An 18,001-nucleotide genomic window follows, 5' to 3' on the forward strand; every position below is an offset into this window, starting at 1 on the left:
CACCACCAGCATGCGCAGGCATATGATGGCCAAGCACCCCACAAGGTGGGGCGAAGGCCATTGACTGCCTCCGGCATGCGCCACTGCCTCTTCCCCTGGGCCCCAACCGGCCACTGAGATCCAACCCACCTCTCACGACACCGGCACGACTGTCTCCTGGCCTGGACCCACACCCTCACCTCCGCTGTCCTCGGCCCCATCCAGCAATGTCTCTCAGCGCAGCGTCCAGCCGTCGCTAGCGCAAGAGAATCGTTGGAGCGAAAGCGCAAATACGCCGCCACGCACCCGCACGCTCAAAGGGGTTGTCCCGAGGCAGCAAGTGGGTCTATACACTTCTGCATGGCCATAATAATGCACTTTGTAATGTACATTGTGCATTAATTATGAGCCATACAGAAGTTATAAAAAGTTTTATACTTACCTGCTCCGTTGCTGGCGTCCTCGTCTCCATGGTGCCGACTAATTTTCGCCCTCCGATGGCCAAATTAGCCGCGCTTGCGCAGTCCGGGTCTTCTCCTCTTCTCTATGGGGCTCCGTGTAGCTCCGTGTAGCTCCGCCCCGTCACGTGCCGATTCCAGCCAATCAGGAGGCTGGAATCGGCAATGGACCGCACAGAAGCCCTGCGGTCCATGGAGACAGAGGATCCCGGCGGCCATCTTCAGCAGGTGAGTATGAAGACGCCGGACCGCCGGGATTCAGGTAAGCGCTGTGCGGGTGGTTTTTTTAACCCCTGCATCGGGGTTGTCTCGCGCCAAACGGGGGGGGGGGGGTTTAAAAAAAAAAAAAACCCGTTTCGGCGCGGGACAACCCCTTTAAGCTTTAAATGTCCACATAGCCAAATTGATCAGCCTGGAGATGCTCCCCTACAGGCTTGTGGAAACTGAGGCTTTCAAAAACATGATGGTGGCGGCAGCCCCGCGCTACTCTGTCCCCTGTCGCCACTATTTTTCACGGTGTGCCGTCCCAGCCCTGCACGAGCACGTCGCACGCAACATCGTACGTGCCCTCACCAACTTGGTTACTAGTAAGATCCACTTAACAACGGACACGTGGACAAGCACAGGCGGGCAGGGCCACTATATCTCCCTGACGGCACATTGGGTGAATTTAGTGGAGGCTGGGACCGAGTCAGAGCCTGGGACCGCTCACGTCCTACCCACCCCCAGAATTGCGGGCCCCAGATCGGTGCGGGTTTCTGCAGCGGTGTATGCCACCTCCACTAAACCTTCCTCCCCCTCCAATACAACCTCTACCTCGCAATCAAGACGTGTCAGCAGCACGTCGCTAGCAGTCGGTGTCGCGCGGCGCGGCAGCACAGCGGTGGACAAGTGTCAGCAGGCCGTGCTGAAACTACTCAGCTTAGGAGAGAAGAGGCACACGGCCCACGAACTGTTGCATGGTCTGACAGAGCAGACCGACCGCTGGCTTTCGCCGCTGAGCCTGCAACCGGGCATGGTCGTGTGTGACAATGGCTGTAACCTGGTGGTGGCTCTGCAGCTCGGCAGCCTCACGCACGTGCCATGCCTGGCCCACGTCTTTAACTTGGTGGTTCAGCGGTTTCGGAAAGGCTACCCACACTTGTCAGACCTCCTCGGCAAGGTGCGCTGGGTCAGTGCACATTTCCGCAAGTCCAACACGGATGCTGCCACCCTGCGGACCCTGCAACATCGGTTTAATCTGCCAGTGCACCGACTGCTTTGCGACGTGCCCACACGGTGGAACTCTACGCTACACATGTTGTCCCGGCTGTATGAGCAGCGTAGAGCTATAGTGGAATACCAACTCCAACATGGGCGGCAAAGTGGGAGTCAGCCTCCTCAATTCTTTACAGAGGAGTGGGCCTGGATGGCAGATATCTGCCAGGTCCTTGGAAACTTTGAGGAGTCTACCCTGATGGTGAGCGGCGATGCTGCAGTCATTAGCGTCACTATTCCCCTGCTATGCCTGTTGAGAAGTTCCCTGCAAAACATAAAGGCTGATGCTTTGCGGTCAGAAACAGAGTCGGGGGAAGACAGTATGTCGCTGGATAGTCAGAGCACCCTCATGTCTATATCTCAGCGTGTTGAGGAGGGGGAGGAGCCTGAGGAGGAAGAGACAGCTGGGCCCACTGCAGAGGGTACCCATGCTGCTTGCCTCTCATCCATTCAGCGTGTATGGCCTGAGGAGGAGGAGGAGGATCCTCAAAGTGATCTTCCTAGTGAGGACAGCCATATGTTGTGTACAGGTACCCTGGCACATATGGCTGACTTTATGTTAGCATGCCTTTCTCGTGACCCTCGCGTTAGACGCATTCTGGCCACTACGGATTACTGGGTGTACATACTGCTTGACTCACAGTATCAGGATAACCTTTCTACTCTCATTCCCGAAGAGGAAAGGGGTTTGAGAGTAATGCAATACCACAGGGCCCTGGTGTACAAACTGATGGTAAACTTCCCATCTGACAGCGCTAGTGGCAGAAGGCGCAGTTCCGAGGGCCAAGTAGAAGGGGAGGTGCGGAGATCAGGCAGCATGTTCAGCGTAGGCAGGGGAACACTCTCCAAGGCCTTTGCCAGCTTTATGGCTCCCCAGCAAGACTGTCTCACACCTCCCAAGTCCAGGCAGAGTCGGAGGGAGCACTATAAGAAGATGGTCAGGGAGTACGTAGCGGATTGTACCACCGTCCTCTGTGACACCTCTGCTCCGTACAACTACTGGGTGTCAAATCTGGACACGTAGCCCGAACTCGCGCTGTATGCCCTGGAGGTGTTGGCTTGCCCTGCGGCTAGTGTCTTGTCAGAGAGGGTGTTTAGTGCAACTGGGGGAATTATCACGGATGCACTCATGATACACCACTGTGTCTGGGGTAGGCCTACACTTTTGCTACAGAAATGTAACTCTGTTCTGCCTACCTATACTTCTGCCACAGTAATGCTACTGGGGTCTGACTATACTTCAGCAACAGAAATGTAACTTCGGTCTGCCGATACTTCTGCTCCTGAAATGTTACCTTGGTTGGTGTATACAGTTACTAATGTAATTTTACTAATACTGGGCTTTGCCCATATTGCTTCAACGGAAATGTTACTGGGGCATGTCTATACTGCTATAACAGAAATGTAACTAATAGTGGGCTCTGCCCATACTGCTTCTACGTAAATGTTATAAATACTATGCTCTCCCTACACTGCTGCCAGGGATATGTTTTTCTGCTGCTTTTGACTATACTGCTTCTACGTAAATGTTACTGGGGCCTGTCTTTACTGCTACTACTGAAATGTTGCAAATACTATGCTCTCCCTACACTGCTGCCAGGGAAATGTTTTTCTTCTGCTTTGACCATACTGTTTCTACGTAAATGTTACTGGGGCCTGTCTGTACTACTACTACTGAAATGTTACAAATACTATGCTCTCCCTACACTGCTGCCAGGGAAATGTTTTTCTGCTGCTTTGACCATACTGCTTCTACGTAAATGTTATTGGGGCTTGTCTATACTGCTACTACTGAAATGTTGCAAATACTATGCTCTCCCTTCACCGCTGCCAGGGAAATGTTTTCCTGCTGCTTTGTCCATACTGCTTCTACGTTAATTTTACTTGGGTCTGACTATAGTGCTACTACTGAAATGTTACAAATGCTGTACTCTCCCTACACAGCAGCAAGGGAATTGTGAATCTGCTGCTTTGTCCATACTGCGTCTACGTTAATGTTACTGGGGTCTGAGTATACTGCTACAACTGAAATGTTAAAAAAAAATATGCTATCCCTACACTGCTGAAAGGGAAATGTGTATCTGCAGCTTTGCCCATACTGCTTCAACGTAAATGTTACTGGGGTCTGTCTATACTGTTATTACTACTGAAAAGTTAGTGCACTCTGTCAATACTGCTGCAAATGAAATGTTACTGGGCTCAGCCTACACTGCTGCAACGGAAATGTTAAAGGGGTGTGTCTATACTGTTACTACTACTGAAATGTTACTGGGGTCTGTCCGCACTGCTGGAACTGAAATGTTACTGGGGTCTGTCAATACTGCTGTAAATGAAATGTTACTTGGGTGTGTCTATACTGTTGCTACTGAAATGTTACTGTGGCCTGTACCTAATGATACTACTGAAATGTTACTGGGGTCTGTCTGCACTAGAGATGAGCGAACGTACTCGTCCGAGCTTGATATTCGTGCGAATATTAGGGTGTTCGGGATGCTCGTTACTCGTAACGAGTACCACGCGGTGTTCCGGTTACTTTCAGTTTCCTCTCTGAGACGTTTGCGCGCTTTTCTGGCCAATTGAAAGACAGGGAAGGCATTACAACTTCCCCCTGTGACGTTCAAGCCCTATACCACCCCCCTGCTGTGAGTGGCTGGGGCGATCAGATGTCACCCGAGTATATAAATCGGCCCCTCCCGCGGCTCGCCACACATGCCTTGTGACTTAGCTGAGGGAAAGTGCTGCTGCTGGTGCTGCTGTAGGGAGAGCGTTAGGAGTCAGTGTAGGCTTCAAGAACCCCAACGGCCCTTCTCAGGGCCACATCTACTAGTGTGCAGTACTGTGTTAGCACAGTAATTTTTTTTTTTTTTTGTCCAAAATTGGATCTGCAGAGCATTGCGCCCAGCAATAGGGACAGAAGTGGGGGTTAGGCAGGGAGAGTGTTAGGAGTTAGTGTAGGCTTCAAGAACCCCAATGGTCCTTTCTAGGGCCACTTCTATCCGTGTGCAGTACTGTCCAGGCTGCTGTTAGCAGTGTTGCATATTTTTTTTTTTTTCTCAAAACCGGCTGTGCAGAGCATTGCACCCGGCATTAATACTACAGGGATAGAATTGTGTAGGCAGGGCCAGAAGACATTTATTATTCATTGAATACACGCAGTGGGGTCTTCCCTTTGCTAAAAAGGAAAATAAATTATATTTGGCCTGCCTGTGTCAGTCCTAAGGTCTGCGTGTACGTGTGTGCTGCGTGTACAACGTACAAAAATCAGACGCAACCAGCTACGCTTTACTGCAGCCTAGCGCCATTGTCTTTCCTGACTGGCAAATACCTGCTCTGCTAGAGTTAATAACTCTGCTACACTATACTTGTGTGACACTTTTTGAGGGCCACACTACAGATATTAAACTTCTTGTTCATTGAATATACGCAGTGGGTGCTTCCCTAAGCTAAAAAGGAAAATAAATTATATTTGGCCTGCCTGTGTCAGTCCTAAGGTCTGCGTTTACGTGTGTGCTGCGTGTACAACGTACAAAAATCAGACGCAACCAGCTACGCTTTACTGCAGCCTAGCGCCATTGTCTTTCCTGACTGGCAAATACCTGCTCTGCTAGAGTTAATAACTCTGCTACACTATAGTTGTGTGACACTTTTTGAGGGCCACACCACAGATATTAAACTTCTTGTTCATTGAATATACGCAGTGAGGTCTTCCCTAAGCTAAAAAGGAAAAAAAATTATATTTGGCCTGCCTGTCTCAGTCCTAAGGTCTCCGTGTACGTGTGTGCTGCGTGGACAACGTACAAAAATCAGACGCAACCAGCTACGGTTGAGTGCAGCCTTGCGCCAATTTCTTTCCTGCCTGGGAAATCAAATCACTGGTAATACAGCATGCTGAGGGGTAGGGGTAGGCCTAGAGGATGTGGACGCGGCCGAGGACGCGGAGGGCCAAGTGAGGGTGTGGGCACAGGCCGAGCCAGTGCGGTGGCCAGGGGTAAAGGCAGGGCCAGACCGAATAATCCACCAATTGTTTCCCAAAATGCCCCCTCGCGCCATGCCACCCTGCACAGGTCAAGGTGCTCTACGGTGTGGCAGTTTTTCACAGAGACGCCTGACGACCGACGAACAGTGGTGTGCAACCTTTGTCGCGCCAAGATCAGCTGGGGAGGCACCACCAACAGCATGCGCAGGCATATGATGGCCAAGCACCCCACAAGGTGGGACGAAGCCCGTTCAACGCCTCCGGTTTGCACCACTGCCTCTCCCCCTGTGCCCCAACCTGCCACTGAGATCCAACCCCCCTCTGAGGACACAGGCACTACCGTCTCCTGGCCTGCACCCACACCATCACCTCCGCTGTCCTCGGCCCCATCCAGCAATGGCTCTCAGCGCAGCGTCCAGACGTCGCTAGTGCCACAGTTTGAGTGCAAGCGCAAGTACGACGCCACGCACCCGCACGCTCAAGCGTTAAACGTGCACATTGCAAAATTGATCAGCCTACAGATGCTGCCATATAGGCTTGTGGAAACGGAGGCTTTCAAAAGCATGATGGCGGCGGCTGCCCCGCGCTACTCGGTTCCCAGTCGCCACTACTTTTCCCGATGTGCCGTCCCAGGCCTGCACGACCACGTCTCCCGCAACATTGTACGCGCCCTCACCAACGCGGTTACTGCCAAGGTCCACTTAACAACGGACACGTGGACAAGCACAGGCGGGCAGGGCCACTATATCTCCCTGACGGCACATTGGGTGAATTTAGTGGAGGCTGGGACAGAGTCAGAGCCTGGGACCGCTCACGTCCTACCCACCCCCAGAATTGCGGGCCACAGCTCGGTGGTGGTATCTGCGGCGGTGTATGCTTCCTCCACTAAAGCACCTTCCTCCTCCTCCTCCTCCATCGCAACCTCTGTCTCGCAATCAAGATGTGTCAGCAGTACGTCGCTAGCAGTCGGTGTCACGCGGCGTGGCAGCACAGCGGTGGGCAAGCGTCAGCAGGCCGTGCTGAAACTACTCAGCTTAGGAGAGAAGAGGCACACGGCCCACGAACTGCTGCAGGGTCTGACAGAGCAGACCGACCACTGGCTTGAGCCGCTGAGCCTCCAACCGGGCATGGTCGTGTGTGACAACGGCCGTAAGCTGGTGGCGGCTCTGCAGCTCGGCAGCCTCACGCACGTGCCATGCCTGGCCCATGTCTTTAATTTGGTGGTTCAGCGCTTTCTGAAAAGCTACCCCCACTTGTCATACCTGCTCGGAAAGGTGCGCCAGCTCTGCGCACATTTCCGCAAATCCCACAAGCACGCTGCCACCCTGCGGACACTGCAACATAGGTTTAATCTGCCAGTGCACCGACTGCTGTGCGACGTGCCCACACAGTGGAACTCTACGCTCCACATGTTGGCCAGACTCTATGAGCAGGGTAGAGCTATAGTGGAATACCAACTTCAACTTGCGCGGCGCAGTGGGAGTCAGCCTCCTCAATTATTTACAGAAGAGTGGCCCTGGTTGGCAGCCATCTGTCAGGTCCTTGGAACATTTGAGGAGTCTACCCAGGTGGTGAGCGGCGATGCTGCAATCATTAGCGTCACCATTCCTCTGCTATGCATCTTGAGAAGTTCCCTGAAAAGCATAACGGCAGACGCTTTGCGCTCGGAAACAGAGCCGGGGGAAGACAGTATGTCGCTGGATAGTCAGAGCACCCGCCTGTCTATATCTCAGCGCGTTGAGGAGGAGGAGGAGGAGCATGAGGAGGATGAGGAGGAGGGGGAAGAGACAGCTTGGCCCACTGCTGAGGGTACAGATGCTGCTGGGCTGTCATCCTTTCAGCGTGTATGGCCTGAGGAGGAGGAAGAGGAGGAGGAGGAGGATCCTGAAAGTGATCTTCCTAGTGAGGACAGCCATGTGTTGCGTACAGGTACTCTGGCACACATGGCGGACTTCATGTTAGCATGCCTTTCTCGTGACCCTCGCGTTACACACATTCTGGCCACTACAGATTACTGGGTGTACACATTGCTCGACCCACGGTATAAGGAGAACTTTTTCACTCTGATTCCCGAAGAGGAAAGGGGTTTGAGAGTGATGCTATACCACAGGGCGCTGGTGGACAAACTGATGGTAAACTTCCCATCCGACAGCGCTAGTGGCAGAAGGCGCAGTTCCGAGGGCCAGGTAGCAGGGGAGGCACAGAGATCAGGCAGCATGTACAGCGCAGGCAGGGGAACATTCTCCAAGGCCTTTGCCAGCATTATGGCTCCCCAGCAAGACTGTGTCACCGCTCCCCAGTCAAGGCTGAGTCGGCGGGAGCACTGTAAAAGGATGGTGAGGGAGTACGTAGCCGATCGCACGACCGTCCTCCGTGACGCCTCTGCCCCCTACAACTAATGGGTGTCGAAGCTGGACACGTGGCCTGAACTCGCGCTGTATGCCCTGGAGGTGCTTGCTTGTCCTGCGGCTAGCGTCTTGTCAGAGAGTGTGTTTAGTGTGGCTGGGGGAATCATCACGGATAAGCGTACCCACCTGTCAACCGACAGTGCCGACAGGCTTACACTCATCAAGATGAACAAAGCCTGGATTTCCCCAGACTTCTCTTCTCCACCAGCGGACAGCAGCGATACGTAAGCAATACGTAGGCTGCACCCGCGGATGGAAGCTACATTCTCTCTCACCATCCAAAACGGGGACATTTCTGCTTCATCAATCTGTGTCTAATATTCCTCCTCCTCCTCCTGCCCCTCCTCCTGAAACCTCACGTAATCACACTGAACGGGCAATTTTTCTTAGGGCCACAAGGCTCACTCATATAATTTTTCTAAACAATTTTAATATGTTTCAATGCTCTTAAAAGCGTTGAAACTTTAACTTGAACCAATTTTTCGTTAAACTGGGCTGCCTCCAGGCCTAGTTACCACTTAAGCCACATTAACCAAAGCGATTAATGGGTTTCACCTGCCCTCTTGGTTGGCCATGGCCAATTTTTTGGATATACATTAGTACTGTTGATACAGCAATTTTTGTGGGCCCTCGCCTACAGTGTAATCAAATGAATTTTAGCCCACCTGCATTACAGCTGATGTTACATCCGCTGTGTTGGGCAATGCAATGGGATATTTTTATGTACCGCCGGTGGGTTCCAGGGAGCCACCCATGCTGTAGGTGCACACGGAGTTTAACCTACATCTGTCCACTTGTAAAGAACCCCAGTCTGACTGGGGTATGCAGTGTGGGCCGAAGCCCACCTGTATTAAGCACGACATTACTACCTCAGCTGTGTTGGGCAATGCAATGGGATATTTCTATGTACCGCCGGTGGCTTCCTGGCACCCACCCATGCTGTGGGTCCACACAGGGAATTATAAATGCATCTGTTTCCACTTGTAAAGAACCCCAGTCTGACTGGGGCATGCAGTGTGGGCCGAAGCCCACCTGCATTAAGCACGACATTACTACCTCAGCTGTGTTGGGCAATGCAATGGGATATTTCTATGTACCGCCGGTGGCTTCCTGGCACCCACCCATGCTGTGGGTCCACAGGGAATTATAAATGCATCTGTTTCCACTTGTAAAGAACCCCAGTCTGACTGGGGCATGCAGTGTTGGCCGAAGCCCACCTGCATTAAGCACGACATTACTACCTCAGCTGTGTTGGGCAATGCAATGGGATATTTCTATGTACCGCCGGTGGCTTCCTGGCACCCACCCATGCTGTGGGTCCACAGGGAATTATAAATGCATCTGTTTCCACTTGTAAAGAACCCCAGTCTGACTGGGGCATGCAGTGTGGGCCGAAGCCCACCTGCATTAAACATGACATTACTACCTCAGCTGTGATGGGCAATGCAATGGGATATTTTTATGTTCCGCCGGTGGGTTCCAGGGAGCCACCCATGCTGTCGGTCCACAGGGACTTCACAATAGGGAGTTGTACCTGCCTGTGTCTATGAATTAAAAACCGCGGTCTGACTGGGGCATGCAGACACCTTGATAGAATGAATAGTGTGTGGCACATAGGTTCCCCATTGCTATGCCCACGTGTGCAGCTCCTGATGGCGGTGGCACAGGATTCTATTTCTCATTGCTTCTGTACAGCATTGTGGGCTATCACCCGGCCCCTTTTAAAGAGGGTCGCTGCCTAGCCGTGCCAACCCTCTGCAGTGTGTGCCTGCGGTTCCTCCTCATGGCAGACGCACTTCTAAATAGACATGAGTGTGGCGTGGCATGAGGGCAGCTGAAGGCTGCGCAGGGACACTTTGGTGTGCGCTGTGGGGGGGAGGGGGGGCGGTTGGGCAGCATGTAACCCAGGAGAAGTGGCAGTGGAGTGTCATGCAGGCAGTGATTGTGCTTTGTTGGAGGTAGTGTGGTGCTTAGCTAAGGTATGCATTGCTAATGAGGGCTTTTCAGAAGTAAAAGCTTTTGGGAGGGGGGGGGGGCCCACTCTTGCCGCTATTGTGGCTTAATAGTGGGACCTGTGAACTTGAGATGCAGCCCAACATGTAGCCCCTCGCCTGCCCTGTCCATTGCTGTGTCGTTCCCATCACTTTCTTGAATTGCCCAGATTTTCACACAAGGAAACCTTAGCGAGCATCGGCGAAATACAAAAATGCTCGGGTCGCCCATTGACTTCAATGGGGTTCGTTATTCGAAACGTACCCTCGAGCATCGCGAAAAGTTCGTTCCGAGTAACGAGCACCCGAGCATTTTGGTGCTCGCTTATCTTTAGTCTGCACTGCTGGAACTGAAATGTTACTAGGATCTGTCTGGACTTATACTACTGAACTGTTACTGGGGTCTGTCTATACTTATACAACTGAAATGTTACAGGGGTCTGTCGATACCGTTACTACTGAAATGTAACTGATACTGTGCTCTGCCTATACTGCAGCTACTGAAATGTTACTGGGCTCCGTCTATACTGTAACTACAGAAGTGTTAATAGGGTCTCCCTAGACTTCTGCAACATAACTGTTAGTGGGGTGTGCGTATACCTTAGCTACTGGAGTATTACAGGGGTCGATGCATAGTATGGGTGCACTAGGTGTACCCATTGCGGTATTCCACGTACATGCCCCCCCCAAAAAAATTACCCAGTCTGACTAGGGCATGCAGTGTGGGCCAAAGCCCACCTGTATTTTATCTGACGTTAGCTCTGCTGTCCAGGGCACTGCAATGGGATCTATTTATGTACCGCAGGTGGGTTCCAGGGAGCCACCCATCCTGTGGGTCCACACGGACTTCACATTAGGGAGTTGTACCTGCCTGTGTCTACTTATAAAAACCCCCCAGTCTGACTGGGGCATGCAGAGTGGGCAGAAGCCCACCTGTATTTAATCTGACGTTACCTCAGCTGTGCAGGGCAATGCAATGGGATTTATTTATCTACCGCTGGTGGCTTCCTGGGACCCACCCATGCTGTCGGTCCACACGGAGTTGTACCTGCCTGTGTCTACTTATAAAGAACCCCAGTCTGACTAAGGCATGCAGTGTGGGCCGAATCTGACGTTAGCTCTGCTGTCCAGGGCACTGCAATGGGATGTATTTATGTACCGCCGGTGGGTTCCAGGGAGCCACCCATGCTGTGGGTGCACACAGAATTCCCATTGCGGACTTGTACCTGCCTGTGACTATTTATAAAAACCCCAGTATGACAGGGGCATGCAGTGTGGGCCGAAGCCCACCTGTATTTAATCTGACGTTAGCTCTACTATCCGGGGCACTGCATTGGGACAAACTACAGGAGCAATACAGCGCTAATGAGACGTGCACAGCTATGCTAGCATTGGAGTCCGCTGTAGGCCCGCGATTGCTGAGGGTTTGTGCAGAGGCCTATGTCCTGGGTGCAGTGAAAGTTCGCTTCCTGCCTAGGATTGCTGAAGCTGTGGGCCGAGGCCTATGTCATGGGCAAGGTGCAAGTCTGCCATGTTTGGCCGCTCAGATCAATTTTTTGTTCATGTCTTGGGTTTCCTAGGACCCACCTATGCTGTTGGTGCAAACTTAGTTCCCATCATGGTGTTTGACCTGTCTGGCACAAAGACACTGACTGACTTGGGTAGGGGGCAGAGCGCAGACGGCTTTCCCCTTGCAGTGTCGATTGAGTTATGCGACACCTTGATAGAATGAATACTGTGTGGGCACATGGATTCCCCATTGCTATGCCCACGTTTGCAGCTGACGGAAGTGACACAGGATTGGATTTCTCATTGCTTCTGTACAGCATTGTGGGCTATCGCCCCACCCCTTTTAAAGAGGGTCGTTACCTGGCCCTGCCAACCCTTTGCAGTGTGTGCCTCCGGTTCCTCCTGATCGCGGACACACTTATAAATAGACATGAGGGTGGTGTGGCTATGCAGCCAGCGTGTGGCATGAGGGCAGCTGAAGGCTGCGCAGGGACACTTTTGTGTGCGCTGTGGACGCTGGGTCGTGCGGGGGGGTTGGGCAGCATGTAACCCAGGAGAAGAGGCAGCGGTGTGTCCCGCATGTAGTGCTTGTGCTTAGTTGGAGGTATTGTGGTGCTTAGCTAACGTGTGCCTTACTAATGAGGGTTTGTGCGAAGTAAAAATTGTTAGGGGAGGCACTCTTGCCACTATTGTGGCTTAATAGTGGGACCTGGGAACCTGAAATGCAGCCCAGCATGTTGCCCCTCGCCTGCTCTATCCGTTTCTGTGTCCTTTCCATCACTTTCTTGGGTTTTGCAGATTTTCACCAATGAAAAACTTAGCGGAGCATGGGGGGATATACAAAAATGCTCGAGTCGCCCATTGACTTCAATGGGGTTCGTTACTCGAAACGAACCCCCGAGCATCGCGGAAAGTTCAACTCGAGCAATGAGCACCCGAGCATTTTGGTGCTCGCTCATCTCTAGTCACAGATTGACTAGTCTGAGAGCTCTCGCTGCTGTTAACACTGGTCATGGCAGAGCCTTGATCGATCACTCTAGTGGGATTGCAAGTTTGGAGTTGTTAGAATGGTGGATTTGTACCCAGCTTTCCCAGGGTTCTGCATGCATGCAAAATAAAAACCCAAATCACCACCTGATCCGGTCTAACAGCTCCAGCACTCTACAATACCTGCACACACTCGCTGCCACCACCAACATTTATATTACAGGTAAGCTAGAACCCAGACTATGAATTATTAACACAATGTTAGAAGTTTATGATTCCTTATAAAACGGACAAGGCTTGACTAATAAATTGCAGATTTATTCTAGAAAAAAGACAAGCAATGCTAAATATTGATATATACAAATACTTACAGAAAAGATCTTACAGTGGAGATAAGGTTTACAGGCGTACACAACAAACAGTACTCAAAATAAAATAAAGATGACAGATTTGGGATGTTCGGACTAAGGTTCTGATTGTGCAGAGTCATGGGCAGCAAATGGAAAAGTTCTTACACTGTGGTGTATCTCCAAAGGTCCGACAACTGGGTCTCTTTGAGCCCCTGGTTTTAAAAGATTCCCCAGAACATACCTTACCCCCACCCCTTCTGAGGTCATTCAGAGAGGGTTGTGTACATCCTTGTGAAACATCATAATTCCACTTTCCAGCCATATTTCCACAGGAGATCCTCCAATCGGGAATATATGCCTGGCATGATTTTATCTACTCCGCAATACCAAATGTGACACAGAAATTATTAGGTACGCAAGTATGCTATTTCGGGGTGTTCTGGGGTCGTCAATGTGTTTAGGTGCGTTTTATTAAGCTGGCCTGCCCGATTCCGAAAATATAATTCATTTATGGCTAGGACATTCACATGACCGATAATCTTTATTAAAAGTTTTTTCTTTAATTTGCATCTCGGTGCCATGACATCTGCAAGAATCCAACTCCTAGGTGCATGCTTTTCCTTAGACTTCATTACCAAGTAAATGGTCACACAATGTGGTATCCTCATGCTAATTCTAAACTAGACAGACATGAGCAAAGAAGAAGGAACGGCTTATTTACATCATAGCTCTTATCCAAGATATGGGGAATATTCAAAAGGCGGGATGAAAAATGGGTGAAAGAGCAACTGAAAACAACCAATGAAATCTAATTACACACAAAATGGATCACACACGCAGCAACATGGCTGACGCCCCACCAGTCTCTACATCAAAAATACAGCCTTACATTGTTTCGATTACATAAGAAGTACTACCAGGAGTGAATGAAGCCGAGGAGAAAAGTGTGCGTCAATTAGGTTATAAGCAAAGAGGTAAATAAAGAAACAAAGTGAAATGCAATCAATTTCTTTCTGTACTCAGCAGGAAAAATAGGGAAACACAAATAAACACCAAAAGACAAAAAAGTGTAGACAGAGATCAAAACAACAGTGGCTGGTGAGTGCTGGGCTCTGTGGTACTGTTAGGAAGCAGATATACATGCTTCACACAAACTAATCTGTTACATTTTTCAATGATGTGTATATTTTAAGATGTCACAAATTGTAATGGCAGCTAATGGACCAAAATGTAATGAACTCAAATCTCCTCTTCACTTAACACTCCCCTATCAGATTTACATGTACGACAGAAGCTGAACCCGCTCCATACACAGTGTTACACTGATGCCCAGCAATAGTGGCTGCGATGGGAGCCAGCTCTGATTCTGACCTCTTAACCAGCTATGGTAGATATTGCTGTCAGTGCAGATTGCAGCATGTAAGTGGTTAAACAGGATTCTCCTTCTGTTCCCCAATGGGCTCCCCTGTGATGTGATCATGGGGTGGCAAACAGAAAACGTTTGGTACCGTGTTAGCCAGTAGAACAAAATGTGATTTTTCCAGCAAGAGAAACAAACTAATCTTGCAGCTATGAGACCTTTTAATGGCTACAAAACATCATCTCTTTTTGCAGCCATTTAAAGGTTTCATTTATCAAGATTACTTTGTTTCTGTATCTGAGAACAATAACGTTTCGGGTGGCACACAGTCCTGGCAGCAAGTGAAGGCCAATAGGCAGTGTGTAATAGACTGAAAGCGTAGGGAAATACATTGCAATACATAGATGATTAACCCTTAGTGACAGAGCTTTTTTTCGTTTTTTCATTTCTGTTTTTTCCTCCACCCTTTTAAAAAATCATAATTCCTTTATTTATCCATTGATGTAGCTGCATGAGGGCTTGTTTTTGTGGTAAGAGTTGTATTTTTCAGTGGCGCTATTTAAAGGAGATGTCCCGAGGCAGCAAGTGGGTCTATACACTTCTGTATGGCCATAATAATGCACTTTGTAATGTACATCGTGCATTAATTATGAGCCATACAGAAGTTATAAAAAGTTTTATACTTACCTGCTCCGTTGCTGGCGTCCTCGTCTCCATGGTGCCGACTAATTTTCGCCCTCCGATGGCCAAATTAGCCGCGCTTGCGCAGTCCGGGTCTTCTCCTCTTCTCTATGGGGCTCCGTGTAGCTCCGTGTAGCTCCGCCCCGTCACGTGCCGATTCCAGCCAATCAGGAGGCTGGAATCGGCAATGGACCGCACAGAAGCCCTGCGGTCCATGAAGACAGAGGATCCCGGCGGCCATCTTCAGCAGGTGAGTATGAAGACGCCGGACCGCCGGGATTCAGGTAAGCGCTGTGCGGGTGGTTTTTTTAACCCCTGCATCGGGGTTGTCTCGCGCCGAACGGGGGGGGGGGGTTTAAAAAAAAAAAAACCCGTTTCGGCGCGGGACATCTCCTTTAATGTACCATATAATGTACTGAAAAATGTTAAAAAAATTGGAGTAAAAAATGGAGTGAAAAAATTGAGAGAAATGGGAAAAAAATGAAATTCCGCCATCTTTTGTTGCAACAGCGCACAAACTGCAACAAAAATGACCCGATAACTTTATTCTATTGGTCAGTTCGATTACTCTGATATCAAACTTGTATAGTTTTTTTTTTTTGCTGTACAACTTTTTTTTTGAAAAATTTTAAGTTTTCTGCTAACCATAGCTTTTTTATTTTTCCGTCGACATAATTGTGGAAGGCCTCATTATTTGTGGGACTAATTTCTGGCTTCTTTATTTGTTTTTCTGATTATGTTCATCATGCGGGGTAAATAACGCATTACTTTAATAGATCACACTTTTATGGACACAGCGATACCAAATATGTATTTTTGTTTTATTATTTAGATTATTTTATTATAAATATGGCTGTAGCATTACATCATGCTGCGACTGAGTCTATCAAGTCACACCATGAACATGGCTTGGTAGGCATTCTGCCATGACAGCCCTTTTGCACGGATTCCTGTGATCTCATCGAGGTGGGGTGTTCGGGAGGATTTAAATGCTGCTGTCAGAATTGACAATGGCATTTAAAGGGTTAAAGGGGTTGTCTCGCGAAAGCAAGTGGGGTTAAGTACTTCTGTATGGCCATATTAATGCACTTTGTAATATACATCGTGCATTAAATATGAGCCATACAGAAGTTATTCACTTACCTGCTCCGTTGCTGGCGTCCCCGTCTCCATGGCTCCGTCTAATGTCGGTGTCTTCTTGCTTTTTTAGACGCGCTTGCGCAGATGGGTCTTCTCCCTTCGGCTCGGCAGCAGCAGCGTTTTGGCTCCGCCCCCTTGTACGCGTCATCGCGTAGCTCCGCCCCCGTCACATGTGCCGATTTTGCACTTGATGAAAGAAGCAGGGCCCAACTTGCAGGGAAATAAACACATATTCTTCGTTGTGATGTTCAGCAGACCCATTGCCAAACTAGATCTGTTGGTAGCAAGCAATAAAGGAGCCGTCAGCAGTCCAAGCACTTAGGCATGTGCGTCATTTACATCAAGACTAGAAATGTTATAATGGGGTTGGTTCCACATGTTGGGTTAGCTTATTATATTGGAAGAAACTGGTGATTTCTGGAGCTCACAGACATTGGAAAGCATGAACAAAGTTACATGTTTAGGACTGGTATTTGTTCTTGCAACACTCTCTGAACACTCATAGCTTTCATAATTTTGATTTGATAAAATCATACTTTCCTATTAATTTACTTACTGGTAAAGAAGGATATGGTTATTGTCATGGGAGATGAGACATTCTAAAACATGAGACTTATAATTAGATGTTTCCTTTTCCACTATTGTTTTATGCAATAACAGTGCTGTGCTTACAAGATAAATGCTTCTAATAGTAAACTCCTTATTAAATACAGTAATGAATTAATTGTGAAATGACTTTGAATTGTGAAATAGGGAACGTGTAATTTCTTTCCTACATGGCTTAATCATACTTCATTGTTGCCAAAATCTACAACTCCTAGACAATGTAGCTATGGCTAACTACAAATATTAACATAGTAACATAGTGTGTAAAGCTGAAAAAGCCCTATGTCTATCCAGTTCAGCCTAGTACCCCCCAATGTTCATCCAGAGGAGGGCAAAAAAGCACTATTGAGGTAGAATACTGTTTTCTTAAGTTTAGCTGAAAACATTTTCTTCTTGACTTCAATCTGGTAATCAGAATTATCCCCAGATCACTAACCCTTCTGAGTAATCAGTGATATAACATGTAATATTGTAACACTCAAGAAAGGCATCCAGTACCTCAAATACTCTTATATCATATCACCATCACCGTGTCCTCAGGAGAGAGTTCCATGGTCTCACTGTTCTTACAGTAAAGAGCCCCCTTCTATGTTGTGTAGAACCCTTATTTGCTTTAGATGTAGAGAGCGCCCTCTTGTTACAATCCTGAGTACAAGAGATGATGGTAGAGATCTCTGTACTGACCCCTGATATATCCATACATAGTTATTAGAACGCCCCCTTGTTACAGTCCTGGGTATATATAGATGATGTGAGAGATCTCTGTACTGACCCCTTATATATCTATACATAGTTATTAGAGCGGCACTTGTTACATTACTGGTTATAAACTGATCATGTGAGAGATCTTTGTACTCACCCCTGATGTGTCTATACATAGTTATTAGAGCACCCCCTTGTTACAGTCCTCGGTTTAATAGATGATGGGAACAATCTCTGTACTGACCTCAATATATTTATACATAGTTATTAGAGTGCCCCCTAGTTACAGTCCTGGGTATAATGGATGATGGGAGAGATCTCTGTAGTGACCCCTGATATATCTATACATAGTTATTATAGTGTCTCCTTGTTATATTCCTGGGTATAATACATAATGGGAGAGATCTCTGTATTGTCCCCTGATATATTTATACATAGTTATTAGAGTGCCCCTTTGTTACAGTTAGAGATGAGCGAACGTACTCGTCCGAGCTTGATGCTCGCTCGAGTATTAGGGTACTCAAGACGAGCACCACGCAGTACTCGAGTCAATTCCATTTCCTTCCCTGCATGTTTTGCACAATTTTCTGGCCAATA

The sequence above is a fragment of the Eleutherodactylus coqui genome, chromosome 10 (assembly GCF_035609145.1).
Source record: "Eleutherodactylus coqui strain aEleCoq1 chromosome 10, aEleCoq1.hap1, whole genome shotgun sequence".
NCBI classification, from domain to species: domain Eukaryota; kingdom Metazoa; phylum Chordata; class Amphibia; order Anura; family Eleutherodactylidae; genus Eleutherodactylus; species Eleutherodactylus coqui.